The sequence below is a fragment of the Colias philodice genome, chromosome 32, assembly GCF_061535455.1.
Source record: "Colias philodice isolate Cphi_HAF_F1 chromosome 32, ilColPhil1 Martin Lab GWU primary, whole genome shotgun sequence".
NCBI lineage: Eukaryota > Metazoa > Arthropoda > Insecta > Lepidoptera > Pieridae > Colias > Colias philodice.
This window is the reverse complement of record NC_143117.1, coordinates 700175-717325: the sequence shown is the minus strand read 5'-3', so window position 1 is coordinate 717325 and position 17151 is coordinate 700175. Positions and strand designations below refer to the sequence as shown.

The 17151-nt window shown below is 35.3% G+C and overlaps 1 long non-coding RNA gene across 1 annotated transcript in view; it reads right to left on the bottom strand.

Moving 5' to 3' along the window:
- The window catches only part of LOC149474917 (uncharacterized), a 272804-nt gene extending 256167 nt beyond the window's left edge, over positions 1–16637 (bottom strand). Inside the window, exon 1 of the long non-coding RNA XR_016318178.1 lies at positions 16015–16637. This is a non-coding gene — a long non-coding RNA (uncharacterized LOC149474917). The remainder of the gene's footprint in view (positions 1–16014) is intronic.
- Between the last annotated feature and the right edge of the window lie 514 nt (positions 16638–17151).

Below are 17151 nucleotides of genomic sequence, written 5' to 3'. Positions count from 1 at the left end.
CAATCAACAAATACAAAATTTAACAATTAAACTACGTAATAATTATAATTTTCGAATGAAATGTGTGCTTTATGTTCTAACGGTACCAAGCGACTGACGCCGGACTGCACGAGGCACCTGCGGACAGCGTAAACTGGTTTATTCTGGTTTTGTGCGTGTTTCCACTTTCCACTATCAAGTGACGATTTATTTATTTGTTTTGTTTCGTAATTATTATGGTCAAATATTAATTACGAAACAAATTATTATGAACAAGATATTTTATTGTTTCACGGTATTCGCCTTGTCATTGGCTCAAGGACGTAAAATTGAATGATATATTATTTTTTTTATAAAGTCAAAACCATTTTCTTTAAAACATAAATCAGAGTATTGCTAGGGATAAGTATAAAATTAAATAGTAATGTTAGGATATCGAAACATTTTTGTATAGGCTAGAACGATATAATGGAAACGCGCTCTAAGATCTGAGTAATATTTATTTTATTTATTTATTTTATTTAAACAATTAGATGACAGGGATCCATTAATGTTAGTACGTGACTTAAAAGCTAATGTTAGTAGGTACAATATTAAAGTATTACATCAGTTGACGGGGCACCCTATGCGTAAACCTGTCGCTTTGAATGGACAAGTTTACGCACAAAGTGTCCCATGAAAGATGACATATATCTCTCCGAAATTACCATCAAGAGACTGTTGCGACTGCGCCGCACTCTATCAAATGTAGACGCTGTTTTTTTGCGTATTATCGCCCAGAAATCGTCAGTATGCGCATTAGCGAACATTCCAGACGCACTGCAGTAGCGAGGCAGTCCCAACAGCATTCTAAACGCATTATTGTACATGACACGTAAGGCATTAAGCGATCTATCAGTATAGTCAAACCATAGACTACCCGTGTAGAAATTCTGGCAGTAGGCTTTAAAAAGCGTGATTTTCACTGGATTACTACAACGGGCAAATCTACGGGCCAACATATTACTTCGGATCGCCAATGCCCTACGCTCACGTTCGATATCTACATTATCTTTGAGGTCATCAGTAAGCATGTGTCCGAGGTACTTGAACTCTTTAACTCTTTCAACTGTTATCGCGTTAAGAGATATCTCAGACGTACATTTCCTATGCTTACCAACGTCCCCAAAAACAATGCATTTACATTTAGCCACATTATAACGCAAACCGTGAGCAGCTACATATGTCTCACAGACTTTGAGCATCTCAGTAATGGCGCTTGCAGTCGGAGCCAGCAATACCATATCATCGGCATACACACCACTACATATGCAAAAATTTCTCGAGACTAATTTCACTGTACACTATTGTTTTTTTTTATCAAAACATGTATGTATTTGAGTAGTTAGCAGCATATAATATTCTGAATTTCTGATCCATGCCTATTCACTCAAAACTAATAACACTAATGATTTGTAACAGTAAATTATTTCAATAGGTATTTGAACATTTCATAACCAACAAGTAAGAATAATTCGTATACAAGATACAATAACAAATCTAATACACTATTTATTATTTTATTATATTTCATTATGTGAAAATAACCAGGAAGGTGAAAAACATATTTACGAAAACAAAGTAACATATGGTTTTGCTATTAGCTATCAGGAAAAAAAATCGTATTGGAACAAAAGAAGGATTGTAACTGAATTAGGTAATTAGGTATGTTTGTTTCTGGGTGCACCGTTTTCGACGACGCGACGGCCGACGCGTGACGTAAACAGAGTAGGTACCTACTTTGCTAAAACAAACTAAGTAATAAAATTGTGTGTCTGTCTGAAAATTCGCTAAAGCATATTTTACCAATGTTTGCAAGTTTGTGATTACTTTGATAGTTTATCGATTTATAATAATTGTATACTTATATCATTGTTTAAAAATATTCAAACACAATATGATATAGGTACTGATTTATCACTGGTTTCAGTGATGAACTGATGAGTCAATGTTAGCCACAATACTAATCACTTTCGTCATACATGTGTATGAACTATGATTGATGTGATTTGCAATGTGGTGAAATTTCATAAAAATCACGGGCCAATTTTTTGTTTTGAATCCCACCGAAAATACATATACATATTACTAATTGCGTTATTAGAATAATTAATTACTATACCCACGATCAATTATTACAATTTACAATATAGTCTCAAATGCATACTAGAGAAATATTGCAATTTGAATCAAAAAATGCATAGCATACAAAAATAAATTCACAACACAAGAAATTCCGCGCGCAAATCATAGCGCGTGTCAATGAAATCAAGAATGTAATTTTATATCAAGCCGACGACGACGCCGAACTAAAGTACCTACAGTACCATTTACCTTCAGTGTACAATACAGTTTACAGACCTACGACGGACGAACAATAATGAGTAATAAATTGTTTACAAAAAAAAACATAGTTTCTAAGGTCATTAGTTTTATTTTATTTTATTGTTATTTTCTTTGAACGATTGGAAATGAAATTACTCAATTATTACACATAGAACTTTGATTTATTAGAATTATGCGAATTATGTATAAGATAACGAACGCGAATGCACGACATCTAGCGCGTCAATGTCTAAACATCGCCATTCGTTTAGACATTGACGCGCTAGATGTCGTGCTTTATGTCGTGTTTCGCTTGGCAAAAGTCACGCACACTACTGTAGAAGTGTCAAATTTTGCCGGTATTTCACTGTTGTTTTTCTAAGTAAATAATGTAAGTTATTGATTAAAAAGGTCGAACGCGGACACATTTCATTGTAGAGAAGTGATAAAATGATTAGTTTTAAAGAAATAGTGTCTGTGTTAAGTGTTTAGTCGTCATCAAAAATGTATGGAGGGACGGTCGGAACATCCACCTTAAACAAGAATTATTTCATATAGGTTTTCTATTCAAGAACTGCTCTTACCAATTCAAGATCCTTGGCATCTTGTGGATGTGGATAACCTGAGCATGATGGTTGATCAGTAGTATTTGATATGTCAATTAAGGCAAATTGAGATGGATGGTCTGCCTGAAAGAGATAAAAATGTTACTTATAACATTGGATATGGTCCCAAGTAATAATAAATAGATTGCTACAGAAACATGGACTCAATGTTTGGTAAATTGTAAAACTTTTAGTATTTTTTTTATTAAAAGCATTTATTGAACAAACATAGTGTATTATACTTATGGATAGTGTAGCTTTCCAACAACGAAAGAATTAAAAAAATTGGACCAGTAGTTTTGAGGTCTTTTTGTGCATACACAATCAAATCTTTCCTTTTTACAATATTAAGTATAGAAAAAGATTTTAATAATGTAGGTAATATCTTAAAAACTAAAAAAATAACTCAGTAGGTTTTAAGTACCAGTCATCACACCACTTGTCTCATGACACTCTAGGTCTCTAGAGCATATCAGTCAAAAAAGATATTGTGAAGCTTAAGTAAATGAATCCTTAGACACTATCGGAAATTTAAGAACAATTATAATCTTTTTTCCATTAAAATAATATCCTGGTTTTATTATATCGTAATATTGTCTTAATTCTAACTCTAAAATTCTATCCTTACCATATATAGTATTTAATTTTATTAATATATCCTTTAACACATTTGAACTTAACATAGAATGATGTGTTGAGGACGTACGAATGAAAGCTAATGTATTTTCAATTCTAACCAATTCTTGCAATATATCATCTACATTTTCTGTCATTATGCTAAGGATTTGGGCAAATTTAGCATATTTTATCAAACGGGATATTTGTATCCTGGAATCAGATAAATTTAAAGTCAATAACGTTCAAGATAGAATTCGAGGACAACCACTGAAAATAAGTAATATCGACTTAAATGAAATACACTTCAACCACAGCCCTGAAAATCATGTAAAGTTGAATTCAATAAATTTGGAAGATCTGCATAAGATTCATACTAAGGTACTGATGCAAGCACCGATTGAACTAGAAAAGAATACATCGACGATATACCATACCACTGTCCCAATTTATACATTCCTTTTGGGCACTTTGCTACTTTTCGCAACTTACAAAGTAATCCGTTATAAGAACGTTACGTGCTGGAAGAATCAAGACGACCCTAATACAAAGACGGAAGATCAAGACAGTCAAAATTGTACCGAATCTTCGCCAGGACCACAGTTTCCAGCAACATTTTATCACACCGTGCTCAAATAGTTGCTGGTCTTCGGGGGGAGGAGTTACGCCAACGGATCCCCAAGACATTGCTGCGTCGACGTTTCTCACGGGAACGTATTGTACGGACGTAGCAGCTAGGCTATTCTGTAAAAAACGCGCCCGAACTCGCATCTCACCTGAGTGAGTCGACTCACTTCACTTTCGAACGTTCGAGTTTTTGGTTTCGCATTCTGTAAACATCCGCTCGGCAGAGGCGAAGCGAAGTGAGTCTCACTTCGAAACTCACTTGCCTAGTGAAGGGATCTTATAGATTTGAATTTATCGACATTGTTATTATCTTTAAAATGCGGCAATTTAACACATTTTGAAGACATAATAACACTTTAGTATTGTACCGTGGGTGGAATTAAACTAAAATTGCAATTTTACACTGATAAATTCTTTAAAATCAAAATAATTCTAGCGTCACTGAAAAAAAAGGACGCTTGTCTGTGGTTCGTTTGACTTATGTTTATTTCTCAAGTGGTTTTTTGTACCTAATTTTAAAGTGTTTCGTGTTGCATTCTTTCTAAAAGTTATGTTGGAGTTTTGGCTGCATATTACATTCGATGTCCCCGAATTTCATTATTTTGTGTTGTTTAATCGATAGCTGGTAGTGGATTTTCTTAACAAACTGCTTTTCTTTTCCATCAAAAATGCGTAGTTTTTGTGAAAATCGAAATTGAAAATGATATTTTTTAAGGTTATTTTTGTACTAAAAACGCAACTTAAAGTAAAATCTTAAGCCATTATAGTATCAAAATGTCTAATTATCACACTCACACGCATTATTTTTAAATATATTTACGTACCTATTACTTTATTTACATATTACAATTTATTTTGTCAAAATAGTATTTTAACAATTTAGTATAGCCAAAAATCGTTCCATATTTTGTATTCACAACAAGCCACAGATAACACAGATTAGTTAATATGACGCAGATCACAGATTAGCAATACAAATATACTAGCTTATCATAGAGTATAAATGATACATTTTAATTTTTAATGTTTTTTTTATAGCTCACTTGCTTCAGTTTTAAAAATCGATTAACTTTTACTTTTAGTATTCAAATAGGTAGCGAGGAGCGAAGCGACGAGCGTGTTAGGTTAACTGTTGAACTGCCGCACGAGCCGAGCGAGCGAAGCGAGCGTGCCGCGGCAGCGGCCGGCGAGTGCCAGAAGCGACTTTAGGGCGATTCCCACTCAAACAAAAAAAAACTACGTAGGTTTAAACAACCTGTTTGTATTTTATTTATGTATCGTAAAATTTTTGTTATTATCAAATGCTATCTAAATTAAAATTACGAAGTGTCTAGTCGTCCGCTAAACGGATGAATAAAATAAATTAGTCGTCCGATTACCGGATGAATAAAATAATTTAATCGTCCGATTATTCGGATTACTAGATAACCTTTTAACACTAAAGCTAGTTGGGTTGGACTAAAGCAAAGGGGGCTCAGGACTTAGAAAATTTTTGATGGAGTTGGTGTCATTATAACACCTATTTATTATTGTTTTATCGTAAAGATTACGCTAATATAAGCATGTTTTATAGGAACAACTTTTCTCTAAAATCAAAAATGGCCGAGATATTCGCCCTCAATTCGTTAGGTTAGGTTTAGGTTAGGTTAGGTTAGGTTTCTTAAAAAAAAAACTACACAGAAATAGGAGCCCCGCGAAGCGGGGCTCCGTCGACGCGCAAAAAAAATCAAGTTTAGGTTAGGTTAGCCGTTAGGTTAGGTTAGGTTAGGTTTCTTAAAAAAAAAACTACACAGAACGTGTTGTGAACGCGTCATAATATAACATTTATTATCTACTAGCGGTCCGCCCCGGCTTCGCCCGTGGTACATATTTACGTTTTCTCTACATAAGAACCATCCTCGTACTTCAAGGAATATTATTATATTCCTTTCTATTGAAAAGAATTTCGATCATTCTTTTCTATTGAAAAGAATAATCGAAATCGGTTCAGCCATTCACACGTGATGCCGTGACAACGCGAAACGGGTGCAGACCCGCCGCCTTTTTAATTTTTATAGCTCCCGCTGCGCAGCGCGTCGAACGCGGCAACTGATACACAAAAATAATCCTTATGGCATGATTCTGTATTCACGCGCGATGACTTATTTATTTTATTTATTTATTTATTTAACTATTTAATGTACCATTACATTACATAATATTAAAAGAAATGGAAAGCATGCATAGCACATAAGGCAACCTTATCGCTTATCAGCGATCTCTTCCAGGCTGCCCAAGGTAAAGGATAACTTATAACGTATTTCATGTATAACTTTGGTGTTTCTACACCGATTTACATGATTCTTTTACTATAACCTGCCCAGGAGTATGAAGAATAATTGTGCCAAATTTAGTTAAAATCCGTCTGGTAGTTTTTGTTTCTATAACGAATATACAGACAGACAGACAGACAGACAGACAGACAGACAAAAATTTTACTGATTGCATTTTTGGCATCAGTAGCGATCCCTTATAACCCCTTCATAGTTTTTTTTTAAATATATTTCATGTACAGAATTGGCCTCTCTACAGATTTATTATAAGTATAGATAATGGCATGTCGTAAATACGTGGTAAATACAAACTTACATTTTCCAGGTAATATAATTTAAGAAATTGTTATAAATAAATTAATAATACGGCATTATATTTAAAAATATTGCCTGTGTGCGAGATTACTAGAAGTTTTAATACGACAATGGTATAAAAGTGTCGTTTTTAGTACAAAAATAACCTTAAAAAAAATAATTTTCATTTTCGATTTTCACAAAAACTACGCATTTTTGTTGGAAAAGAAAAGCAGTTTGTTAAGAAAATCCACTACCAGCTATCGATTAAACAGCACAAAATAATGAAATTCGGGGACATCGAATCAAATATTTAACCGGAGTTTTAGTTAATGTTTCAGTTTGGCTTTATTAAGTTGTTGTGTAATTGGTGTTAAACGTGTTGCATAAATTATTTAAAGGAGAAAACTGCAAAAATAACAACTATGAGGTGAGTAATGTGATTCTTGTATTTAACTAAAATATTATCTTATACAACAAGCTTATTGAAATATTTAACTTAAAATCTTAAACATTGTAGCTCCTCGGAAAGGTCGTCTCATCCCTCCCGTGCCCAAGTAGAGTATCTAGTCGACTATCTTAGCAAACATCCTAGCTTAGCCAAGGGTTTTTCAAAAGTCCCGAGCCCTAGAGACGAAGCTAGAAAAACATGGGAGGAGTTGACTATCAAATTAAATAGCTTGGGAGGCTGCACTAAAACATGGAAACAGTGGACAAAGGTAGGCAATAGGCATATAGAAAACTATTCATCTTATACCGTGTAGGTATCTGGCTTACCTATATATTATTAATAAACTTTTAATTTTGCTTTAGTATTGGTCTGACAAAAAGAGTGCCGTGAAGAAAAAAGCTGCCCTAAGATACCGGGCACGCAATAAGACTGGTGGTGGATGTGAATCGGTGGTGGAGCTTTCAGAGGTGGAGGAGAAAATACTCACATTAATGGGCGGGGAAGGTTTTGCAATTGGTGATAGGCATTTGTTGATCCGATACATGTATGTATGTAAAATATAATTATTCAATGTCATGTTCTTTTTTTAGGAAATCCCCGTCCTTACTGATGCCAACGAAAGCCCCACATTGCCGACTTCATCTATGATAAATGAAACCACAACTATTGTAAGTAAATACCTAGTGTATTAATAAAATATTACTTAATAATAAACAACTTATTAGTAAATGTTTCTTATATTGTTCTAGGAATACCAAGTCTTGGATGAGACTGCTATAAATACGGAAAATGTTAGTATGGCAGATACTGAGGTATATATTAATAAGATATTATGAAAATGGTACTTTTTTATTGATTCCAGTATTTGAAATACTATGTTTTTTTTTCAGAGACCTCAACTAATTCAGCAATATGTTAACTGTATCCCGAATCCCGAACCTTCCCCTGCTCATACACCACCGAGAGCGGAGGTAACGAGCCCTCTGCAAGCAGTTACCCCCTCTGGCTCAGGCAACTTTCCTGCTCGACGTCAATTGAACGTCGCGGGTCCATCACCACGTCGTACTACAAGTAATTATGAGATTTATGAATTGATTTACAATATTTATAATCCATACTAATATTATAAATGCGAAAGTAACTCTGTCTGTCTGTCTGTTACTCAATCACGCCTTAACTACTGAACCAATTTGCATGAAATTTGGTATAGAGATATTTTGATACCCGAGAAAGGACATAGGATAGGTTTTATCCCGGATGGTAACGCCAATATAATTAAAATAGTAAATGTAGAAATTAAACATTTATTGTTTGTGGTGTGTTCCTTCATCCTTCCCTGCATACGAGCACAACCAATCATCGCGTGGTCACTAACCACGTGACACGTCCAATAAGACGTGAACGCGACGTTCGTGTCGCTGCAGTCAGTCGAGTTCGCTCCGTTCCTTCGCGAGGTTCGGGACTCGGCCACCGCCGGAGAGCTTCCACGAGGCTCTCTAGATCATCAGGCATTGTGCCCTTGTAACACCACCGGGGTATCCCGTGCCCCGGCCCTTGGTCGCGCTCACCGCCGCGTGTGTGTTTGTGTGGAGTGTGGGACCGGACGCCGTTCTTGCCCGCCGCGAGCTGGAGGACCCTGACCGCGTGGCGGCGCGTGTGTTCTGGACGCTACTCCCTCCGACGAGGTACGTGCCGTATGATCCTGTCTATCCCTCTTTGCTAACACCACGTAGATCAAAATACAGTCCACTTTCATATCGAGAATATATTTACGTATATTTTTATATTGGCGCGACCATTGAGTGGTCACTTCGAGCCGGATAATACCTGATGATTCCACCGCCCTTATTAGGATACTCATTGTGTAGGACCTAATAAGCGATTAGTAGTATCTTCAATGCGAAATACTATTTAATATACCGCATATAATAGAACGACAATGCGTCTTCTACTATTCATATAAAATATATTTTAAACCCGCCCTTATTAGGATACTCATTGTAGGCCCTAATAAGCGATTTAATAGTACATTCATTGTGAAATAACTATATTATATTTCATCGCTTCATTCTTCAGATATTATTTACTATGTAGTTCCCTTTTTCAATGCTAGCAACCACGCACGCCTTTAGATTTTTTTTTTTTTTATATTGAGGGTATTACGACCTGACAAGTATTTGCTCGCTTTGAACGATATTCATTCCTTTTTCGTGCGCCGCAACATACGGACGTCTCAAATAAGTGCAAGTTTCGTCATGTTGAAGAGAAATTCGAAGGAGAAAATTGATTATAGTATGAAGATTAGGAAGTTAAAGAAACATAAAACCTATAATATCATCTTCGGAATCCGAAGACGACACAAGTAAGTACTTACTTTGGAGTTTTAAAGTGTCTTTATTTCGATCTGTAATACGACGAATGAAAGTTTCTTATAACTTACGAAATTGAAGCGTTGAAAAATATTCAAATATTTTTCGTTTATACCGGGAGGTTGTCCGAGATGGCATCACAAAGGCAATTTAATAGCTCATGATTTCTAGAAGTGAAATAATATGTAGTTACATATTACTTTATGCCGGGAGGATGTCCGCGATGGCATCACAAAGGTTATGTAATTTTTTACTTTAGAGTACATACTTAAGTATTATTAATGTATTGAAATACATATTTATACCGGGAGGATGTTCGAGATAGCATCACAAAGGTAATTTAATAGTTCATGACTTCTAGAAGTGAAATAATATTTACATATTATTCAATTTATGCCGGGAGGATGTCCGCGATGGCATCACAAAGGTTATGTAATTTTTTACTTTAGAGTACATACTTAAGTATTATTAATGTATTGAAATACATATTTATACCGGGAGGATGTTCGAGATAGCATCACAAAGGTAATTTAATAGTTCATGACTTCTAGAAGTGAAATAATATTTACATATTATTCAATTTATGCCGGGAGGATGTCCGCGATGGCATCACAAAGGTTATGTAATTTTTTACTTTCGAGTACATACTTAAATATCATTAATGTATTGATATACATATTTATACCGGGAGGATGTTCGAGATAGCATCACGAAGGTTAAAATCGAAAATTTTTAATAGAATAAAAAATAAAAATAAAAGCCGGGAGGATATCCGCGATGATATCACAATGGTATTTTTATTGGAAAATTATAAATCTTTATTGGTACATATATAATTAGTAATTACTTGTTTAATAATTACCAGCTTACCAGGAGGCTATTCGAGATAATAGCACGATGGTTTGTTAGTTGAATATCAACTTATGTTAAAAAATAAAATAACCCTAAATCATAATTTTATAAGTACCCTCGATAACAAAATTTTTTGTTACCGGATCCAGATATCCTAGAAACGGTCCACCGACAAATTCTTTGCCGGGAATTATGTACATTACGACGGATTCAGCTGCGCTTCAAGCAAATGAACCAGTAACGGTTGATACCACGGCCCCTCAATCGGAGCCTGTCGACTTAGAACCTGATATCTTAGCAGCATTGGGCGAGGCTAATGATGTGATTCCAGAATATGGTGAAAAAATTCACGAAAGTCTCGCCAAAATATGGTTGCCGATCCTTAAGAAAGTTTTCTAAAAACTTATTAGATTCCCGAAAATTGCGTATTACTCCAGGCTCCTACGTAAATTTCGGAGATTCAGGCTGCTACCCCTGAATCCGGTAAATTCTGGGATAAGAAAATGGTTAATTTGCATTGGCAATAATTGGGGGCCGTTATAACAGGCGTTAATAATAATCCCCTATTTACGTAGTAAGAACAAGTTCTTAGTTCGTAGTAAGAAATATAAGTTGGAGGCCAATAAGTTTATAAGTGTATATGTCGCATATTCTCGGACCTCCATCATCGACAAACGGAATCAAGAAAAAAGTTTATTAGGCCTTGTTTAGACAAAACTTTTTTGCAAGTTGTCGATCATTCTGAAAGGGATAATACATTGTTTGGAGACAATGTATCGGATAAAATAAAAGCTTCGAAGGTTATTACACCAAAACCTTATAGTTCACATGCTCATACAGCACACACATCTCGCAATAGTTTCCAGGGAAACTGGCAGACACCTTCTCGCTTTCAGTCAAACAGGGGGGGGGCGAGGAGGTTACAAGAGGGACATACAAAGACCAATCCCCTCTTCGTAGCCAAAGATGACCAGCTCGAGCTAAGATTGTGCACCAAAATAACAATAAAGATTTAGTTACGTTATTTTACGATTGTTGGCGTAAAATTACTAATAATACAACCGTTCTTAAATGGGTTAAAGACTGTGTGGATTTACCATTTTTTAATGAAGTTTTTCAAAATTCAGTGCGTACTTAATTTTGGTCGGGGCAATATAAAGCTGACATGCCTGTGGCAATAAATAACCTTATAGACTTGGGATATATTCATGTTTGTAACCCAGTAAAGGGCAAATATATCCCAAATATATTTTTAGCACATAAATCAAACGGCGGTAAAAAATTCATACTTAATCTTAATAAATTTATATTAAAAATGTCACTTTAAAAATCGAAGATCATAGGACGGCGTCGAAACTTATTCCCGAAAATGTTTCATGGGCTACAATAGACCTTAAAGAAGCTTACCTTTTAATGCCAATTGAGCCGGTATTTCACAAATTTTTCATAAATAACAAAGGTAATAGCATAACTTAAAGAGTTTAAAGCTATGCCCTATGGTCTTTCTATTGCGCTAAGAGTGTTTACTAGGTATATTAATGAAGGAAGTTATAGCATTCTTAAGCCGAGGTTCTAAGTCTGTCATTTACCTCGACGATATTTTATGTACAGGTAAAAATTATACTGAATGCCTAAATAATTTAAAAGAGACAATAAAACTATTATCTTGTCTAGGCTTGGTAATCACTGTTGAAAAAACTTCATTGGTTCCAAGTCAAAAATGTAAATTCCTTGGGGTTATATATGATTCATGTAACCTAACTTTCTTTGCCTGATGATAAACGTAATAACATTGCACATATTTTAATTAATAAATTTTCAAAATTACCTATTTGCACAATCCGAGAATTCGTGTCGTTAGTGTCTTTATTTTTAAATCAACATAACAATTAAATTGGTGGTCACAACATAATATATAAAACAAATTTTATGAAATTTCCAAAATTTACATTAGGTATTTTTTCAAATGTCTCAAGGACAGGTTGGGGTCTTTTTGCAATAGGTAATAAACGAGTGCATGGTTCATGGAAAGAATGTGAAAAAATCTATCTCATAAATTATTTAGAGCTGCATTTTTAAATTTATAAACATTCGCAAACACCTATTCTAATTGTGCAATATTATTACGAATTGATAACAAAACTGCAGTTAGTAACATAAATAAAATGGGTGGCATACAATTTCTCCACCTTAACAAACTAACAAAGTAACTGTGGCAATGATGCGAGCATCGAAACATATGGTGGTTCGCGTCTTATAGGTATTAATAGTAAAAATAACGTCGACACTGACACAGCCAAGAAGAATAAATCCGGATATCGAATGGAGTTTATGCAATGAAACATATCAAAAAATTTGGAAGAGCATTAGGTACAATACTAAATGCAGAAAGTAAGTGTCGTGGCATCTCGACCCTGATGCGTCATGTGTCGACGCATTCACCATAAATTAGAATAATATAAATTTTTACGCATTTCCCCATTTACTTTTATTTTGAGATGTTTACAAAAAATAGTTGAATCGATATCGAAGTCGATACGAAGCGTGTGGGATACAAGTTTCTCCGTGGTGGCCTTCGCAGCCATGGTTCCCTCTCGTCAGAGAGCTAATATCATCAAAAATTATATATTTGAAAACAGATAGGTACGAATCTAACGCATTCTCATCCCAGTCCAGCGCCCACTGCACTCACATATAACGCTGGCTGCAGCGAGGCTCTCCGTGAAGCCTTCCTACGGAGATACATCCCATGGGAAGCTATCTAACTAATGTTGGCATCGCTTTCGAGTAACACTAAGAAGCAATATTATAACGTAACATATCAATTATGGTGGCAGTTTTGTCTAAATTGGAATATTTCCAATTTTGAGAGTACAGTAGCGGCTGTCATATCATTTATAACAGAAGAGTTTAACAAAGGGGTTTCGTATGGTACTTTAAACTCACACGTCTGCCTATCTTTAATATTAGGAAATAATATCGGGTCAGATGAATGCCTAAATACAATTATTCTTGGGACCCACAATTAGTTTTGAACCATATCTTAAGCTGGTTTCCTAATAGAAACGTAAAATTGGAACAATTGAATCAAAAATTAGTAATTTTATTAGCGCTGTGTACAGCACAGCGAGTGCAGACGTTATCTCTTATAAATATTAATAATATTTATTTCTCAGGCATCACTGCCTGCTAAATTTTTCATTACAGACCTCGTAAAAACTTCAGCTCCAGGTAGAGATCAACCTTTTCTTAAACTTCCATATTTCAAACAAAATATAAGTATTTGCCCCGCTACTGCACTGTCTGATTATATCTATGTCACAAAACATTTTAGGAAGGATGAGGAAAATAGATTATTACTTACTTTTACAAAACCGAATAAACCTGCCACAACTCCAACAATAAGTTGTTGGATCAAAAATGTGTTATCGAAAAGTAGTGTCAACATTTCAATATTTAATTCACATAGCACAAGACACGCTTCAACTTCTGCTGCCTCTGCTAGTGGTGTATAATATACGTAAAACTGCTGGTTGGACAAAACATTCCAAAACCTTTGCATAAACTTAATGTATTTAATGAGAACGAATTTGCATAATCGATTTTACAGAAATAGTATTTAATTATATTTTCGTTAATTTATAATACAAAATTAATAATATTGATGTTTACGTTTTATTCTAAACTTGCACCCAAAATGGTTCTTACAAAACTTTTATCTCTTAACATCTACATAGTAAATAATATCTGAAGAATGAAGCGATGAAATATAATATATGATCAAACGAACTTCAGAGTGAAGTTCGATCATTATTATATGAATCGCTTCATTCGAAGATATTAACACCCACCACACCCTAACCCAAAGTTTTGTAAGATTAGACTCTAAAAATAATGAATATCGTTCAAAGCGAGCAAATACTTGTCAGGTCGTAATACCCTCAATATAAAAAAAAAAAAAAATCTAAAGGCGTGCGTGGTTGCTAGCATTGAAAAAGGGAACTACATAGTAAATAATATCTTCGAATGAAGCGATTCATATAATAATGATCGAACTTCACTCTGAAGTTCGTTTGATCATATAATATACCGCATAGATCGACATTGCGTCATCTATTATTTTTTGCTTAAAATATATTTTATTCCGCCCGTAACATTAAGTTACGCGTATATTATTATTAAAATAGTTAATTAAAACTATATTCATATCGTTTATCCGCAGTTATAACGCTAAAATCATTATAAATCGAACATATTTCATCATATTTATTTACCCGCTACCCGCACTCGAAATTTATAACGTTATCTAGGTCATTCCGCGATCCGCTGTTATAATCCGACCATATTGAAAATTCATACTCGGTTCATATTACGCTTGCGTCGCTGACCTACTTTATTTAGTCGTATTACTTGTTATTGTAACTTGTATTGTAACATTCTCTGTTTGAATATATACTTTTGTTATTAAAAATGCCGCCTAAGAAAATGACTAAGTTACCTGATAGTGACGCTTCGGATGTTAATGATTCGGAAGATATAAATGATTCGCAGTTATCCATGTTATTAGCTAAACGCGAAATTATATTCGAAATGGTGCAAAGAATTTATGATTTGTCTTTGAACGTTCATAACAACGCTGCGCTTATGGAAAGTTTCCTTGACGAGTCCGCGCAGGTAGAATCATTACGCGATGATTATAAACAGTGTTTAGACGAATACAATACTCGCTTATTATTATTAACACCTACCGCGAAACCTGATTATAAAAGCCTCGTTGCATTCGAGTCTTTATATAGCAGGATTAAAAGAATTAAATCGCAATATTCGCAACCAAGTCCGTCACACGGAGATATTAATAATTTGCATAAAAATAGGCCTAAATTACCGCCTATCGAATTAGTACCATTTTCGGGTGATATTCGCTCATTTCCGCTGTTTCTTTCGAATTTTGAATCAGTTGTTCATAACAATCCCGGCCTTACAGATGCCGAGCGTTTATATTATTTACTAGGTAAATTAACGGGGAAGGCCACAACTGTTATAGCTGGTATAACCCCCTCCGCTGAAAATTATAATTTAATATTACAAACTTTAAAAAATAAATATGATGATAAACGTATGTTAGTTTCCGCGTATTTAAATCAAATGTTTGATTTTAAACCTTTGCATTCTCCGTCCGCAACAAACTTTGATTTATTTACAGATAACTTTGTTAGCGCAGTGCGCGCCTTACAAAATATAAAGTTAGATAATATTACAGATTTAATGATTGTTCATATCGCGTTGAAGAAGTTAGATTCAGATACTGTTCGCGCTTTCGAGACAAAGTTTGGTAGTGAAATGCCTACTTTTGATAACTTAGTTCAATTTATTCAAACTCGTGCGAAGGTATTAGAACGCATTCATCCTTCCACAAATTCGGGAATAAATAAACCGCCTCGAAAGTATAATAATTATAACCGCAGTTCAAATAATATCTCGTCTGCTCCGCCTAAGTATCAGTCTTACGTAACAACCGCTGATTCCGCATATAGTTGTCTTTGTACAAATATTACGCATCAAAATTTATATAAATGTTCGAGTTTTCATAAAATGAGTCCGCAGGAACGTTTGAAATACGTAAAGGATAGAAACGCGTGTATAAATTGTCTCAGTATAAAACATCGAGTTTCTAGTTGTTCGTCCTATTCTGGCTGTCGCGTTTGTAAATTAAAACATCATACGATGTTACATTTGAAACGCGAATCGTCCATTCCCGCGCCTGCGTCTCACCCCCCGCCGCGCAGCACACCGCCGTTGCCTGCGCCGTCCGCGTCGGGCGAGTGCGTCCGCTCCGACATTGCGCTATGTACCGCTAGCTATACAGCTGATACTGATAACGCATTTCAATGCAACGCGCCCGCGAATAAACAATGTACTATTTTATTATCAACCGCTGAAGTCGTATCTTATAATTGTAAAGGCGAACGGCTTGTTATTCGCGCGCTTTTAGATTCCGCTTCGCAAAGTCACTTCATTACGAATGAATGTTGTGAACGTTTAGGTATTAAACCGCAGAAAACCGAACGTACTATTATTAAGGGGTTCGGTGGTTCAGAAAAAATTATAAATAGTAATTCCGTAAATATACAATTTTATTCGCGTCTTGACAACAACATATCTTTTAATATTTCACCGCTAGTTGTTGATCATGTTACGGATTTATTACCTACCGCTGTTATAGACACTTCTGTCTTATCGAATATTTCGCATTTACCGCTCGCAGATGAGAGTTTTGGTACGCCAAATAAAATCGATTTATTAATCGGTGCTTCTCTGTTCCCTCATCTGCTTCTCCCCGACGTAGTTCATGCATCTCGTGACTCGTCGGCGCCCGCTGCATTGCGCACGGTGTTAGGCTATGTAATAATGGGTTCAGTACCCACCATACCTAACATACATAAACCGCCCTTGACGTGTTGTCACGTTCAAGAGACCGCCGCTATTGACTCATTAGTCTGGCGTTTATGGGAGCTCGAGGAGCTTCCTACCGCACCGCCCGTTCAACATCCCGATGATGTTGAATGCGAAGAATATTATAAATTAACTACAACCCGCGACCCCGTGAGTGGCAGATATATCGTTTCGCTTCCATTTAAGGATGATTTCTACACTCTCGGTGACTCATTTAAATATTGCCCGCA